Here is a 4,280-nt window from a genome sequence, read left to right on the forward strand (position 1 = left end):
ATCATACGACCCCTTTAAGAAAGTGCTGACACAAGCTCGTGTCTTCTGGCTCTTAAATGTTTTAAATGAGCTTACATGAGTTTAGTTTAAACCCAGATAGCAACAGATTTAAGTTGAACCGCGGTCCTAGTGCATGCCGAACAGTGTGTGGAGAACAGTACAGTTCGACAGCGCGAGGCGCATGTGAACTGATCGTCTCCTCCACATTAATACCAGTTTCAGCACAAAATAAACATGACTATGACAAGAGTTTCCTGCTGTTTTTGGAAATAGTTCTCTTTTTTCAGTTCTTTGTATCTTAAAATTGATATGTTTGATACATTTATTACATTTTACTACTGTTTTCATGGTCTCATATCTTCAGAAAATTGCTGGATTATGAGCAGAACACAATGAAGCTGATGTTAGAAATGGATGGGATTCCCCTCTGTGATGGGAAAGATGAACATGTTGAGCCAAACCTGCCATTATTGTTTGGGTGTGGTTGTGATTCCAGACTGTTTGAGTTGCTTGTTCAGGTGAATCGGCAGCAGTTGGAGGACACGCAGTGGGTGTGATCCCGCTGTAACATGAGTGAACGAGAGGTGTGGCCACTTTCCCACCATTTATCTCATTTAACAGAAGGGACAGAGCATGCAAAAGTAATACTAGACGCTTCCAGACGACTAGTAAAATGACATGTCCTACAGTTGCAGAGAGGCACACAAAAAGTTGTTCGTTCACAAAGTATGTCTTGTTAGTTGATAACTGAATTATTCACTTGTTTAATTCATTATAATAGCATGTTAATGAAATTCTCAATGGAAATGATTAATTACATTGACAGTTTTGCCACTCTGTTAGCTTTTGTATGTAGATTATAGTGTGGAAAAGTCTTCTGTGTGTGTATAGCAGAAGGAACAGCACACGTTTAAGATAAGGCTGCCCTCTGGCAAACTGCTCGCATACTCACACTCCTCGCTCACAGCCCAATATTTTATGCAAATGCGAGCAGCTTGCTTACATATCTGGAAGTAATTTGCCTTTTATTTTCTACTCGCATGAAAATTGATGAGACGTATTTCACCTGCATTGTGCTTTTGCCAACTATTCTGTGATCCCATTTGCACATAATGCCTTTAGTATTGTGTTGATTTCACCAGAAAAGGGCCTTGTAACAACCATATTACAACCATACCATAATAGCCATGTTAATTTTCCTTTCAACAATATGACCACACCTATGGCCCTATGTTGCCCGTAAAAATTCTGCTTAGCATTGCAATGTTTGGACTTCTCTCACCATTATGCAGGATATTGCCCAGTAACTCACAATAGCCTCTGATATTGTAGAGATTTATATTTATATGTTGTAGTAATGTGGAGGACCCAGCAGTGTGCTTGGCTTTTAATTTGAGATGTATTTTTTGCTGTCACCAAGCACTAGCAGGTCTATCCTCCTGCTCTGGAATTGTTTACCACTGCGTATTTCTGACTAGGGCCGGGGGATATATTGAATATTCAGAGTATATTTGCAGTATACAGTTAAGCAGCATTATGGATGTGACTTGTGGATGTGAATTATTTTAATGCAACTTTTGCTTGGTTGTTACTTTTTTCTAGAGGGTATGTTTAGAATAGAATAATGTAATACTATTCTTACTGTTTCTGTAGTATGTATTATGTTCTGTTCATAGTATGCAACTTTTATGTATGCATTGCATACCTAGATGACCGATTATTTGTCAAATGCCCAAAATACAACCTAGCATTCTGTATCTCATAACACATTGTATTTAACTTGACCTTCCATTTCTGTTTGACTGCTGTGATTTGTGATCTGTTTCATTAAATGTCTACACCACTCAGGTTTAAACTTAACCCTAACTACTGTTCAAATGTTTTAGATCAGCAAGATTTCTTTTTTCTGATATTGTAGAGATTTATATTTATATGTTGTAGTAATGTGGAGGACCCAGCAGTGTGCTTGGCTTTTAATTTGAGATGTATTTTTGCTGTCACCAAGCACTAGCAGGTCTATCCTCCTGCTCTGGAATTGTTTAACACTGCGTATTTCTGACTAGGGCCGGGGGATATATTGAATATTCAGAGTATATTTGCAGTATACAGTTAAGCAGCATTATGGATGTGACTTGTGGATGTGAATTATTTTAATGCAACTTTTGCTTGGTTGTTACTTTTTTCTAGAGGGTATGTTTAGAATAGAATAATGTAATACTATTCTTACTGTTTCTGTAGTATGTATTATGTTCTGTTCATAGTATGCAACTTTTATGTATGCATTGCATACCTAGATGACCGATTATTTGTCAAATGCCCAAAATACAACCTAGCATTCTGTATCTCATAACACATTGTATTTAACTTGACCTTCCATTTCTGTTTGACTGCTGTGATTTGTGATCTGTTTCATTAAATGTCTACACCACTCAGGTTTAAACTTAACCCTAACTACTGTTCAAATGTTTTAGATCAGCAAGATTTCTTTTTTAATGTTAAGAAAGAAGTCTCTAGGCCTAATGCTTATCAAAGCTGTGTTTATTTGATCAAAAATACAGTTAAAAAAAGAAGTGAAGTTGTGAATTATTATTATTACAATTTAAAATCGGCTTAATATTTGATTATATTTTAAAATGTAATATTTGTTTATTTATTCATTTCTTTTTTAATCCTTGTGAATAAAAATAGTATTTCTTTCCAAAAGGAAAAAAAAACATGGTAGTGTATGTAATGTAATGTACTATCTGAAATGGTTGCGTGGTTTATATTATGTGAAATGCAGTAAGCTAGTATTCTGTCATGAACAAGGCTGTGTCATTAACTTAGTTTCACTATCCCTCCTTGTCTTGTGACTCAGTGACTCAGAAGTATGAGGGCAAAGAAATGTTTTGATAGCATCTCTGATTTAAAGCTTTGTTATACTTTTATGGTGCCTTTTATCTCATTTTAAAGGTTGCAGTTCCCAGTCAGCCTTTTATTACATGGAAAAGTGGCCAGGATATTCCTTAGAAGTTAACTTTTTTTATTCCATAGAAGAGGGAAAGCCATGTGGTTTTGGAACAGCATGAGATTGTAAATATGTAAATATTGAGATTATATCAGTTACTATCATATGATGAGGCTGAAAATATTAGGATCACCCAGTCCTAGGGTGGGCGATATACCGGTAGACACGATTAACTGGTAGAAATTTGTCAACCGGTAGAGATGTTTGAATATAGTTTCTATCGTGGTTAACGTACATGCTCACGTGACGTTGCTGTGCTATGCTGTCACTAAAACTTATCGTTTGCACAAGCATTGCGGTTTAAAAACAAGAGGTTTTAAGCCGTTGAAATACAATCGGCAGTGAAAGAACTCATATGTGCGCGTTGTCTGAGATGTGGGCACAAATGAAGAAGGTGCTCATAGAGCGCAGGAGTACTGAATGGAGTTAGGCCGATTTATTTAGTACTAAGGTCGATTTATAGGCCTTGAACGGTTAAATACATACACTAGTGTGTCAAAATGCCCATCTTTGCAAGTATCCTCGTAAACACAGTAGCTCTAGTCTTAAAGGCACAATATGTAAGATTTTTTTATTAAAATATCCAAAAACCACTAGAACAGTGTTATATATTTTGCTGACTTGTGTACTTACATTATCCCAAATGTTTCGAAGAATGTTTAAATCCAGAGAAATAAGCAATTTTAACTAGTGACACGGAGCGTGTCCATAGTGTCATTGTGTCGCCTGCCAATGACGTCATAACCCCTCGACCGCCCTCCGCCCTCTAGGGGCGAAAATTACATATTGTGCCTTTAAGTGAAAGCAAACAGCTGAGAAAAGAAACACACACACATGTAACAATATATTGGATCGGGCACCTCTAATATTCCTGTCATTCATATAGACTTGTGCCAGTATTCGGTAATGCGATATATCACGGTAATGAATATGCACGATATTCAGTCAGCAGCAAAAGGGAACTCATTTGGCTATATGTGCAAGAAAACGTGTGACAGTATATTGGATCCGGGAAGCTCTTAAAGTGACAGCAGTCTAAAATTCCTGCTGTCTGTTATTCATGTTAATCAAAAAACAAAAGAGAGAAAATCTCTCACTGCTCTTGACTAAATCACTTTTGTAACTTAAAAATGAAGAAATATATATTAGATTTACTCCGTGAAGAATATGCAGTGTTTTGATACTTTTGATAACACGATTTATGTAGCATTTCTTATTTATTTCTTCTACTGTAGTTTTTTTTTTTTTGTCCTTTTTTTTTTTTTTGTCAGTG

At 36.2% G+C, this 4,280-nt stretch overlaps 1 protein-coding gene across 1 annotated transcript in view; it reads left to right on the top strand.

Annotated features, from left to right (window-relative positions):
* LOC107725284 (TBC1 domain family member 22B-like) overlaps positions 1-4,280 on the top strand; it is a 43,978-nt gene that overhangs the window by 3,465 nt on the left and 36,233 nt on the right. The window lies entirely within an intron of this gene.

This window comes from Sinocyclocheilus rhinocerous, unplaced genomic scaffold (assembly GCF_001515625.1).
Source record: "Sinocyclocheilus rhinocerous isolate Xijiao unplaced genomic scaffold, SAMN03320098_v1.1 scaffold785, whole genome shotgun sequence".
Lineage (NCBI taxonomy): Eukaryota > Metazoa > Chordata > Actinopteri > Cypriniformes > Cyprinidae > Sinocyclocheilus > Sinocyclocheilus rhinocerous.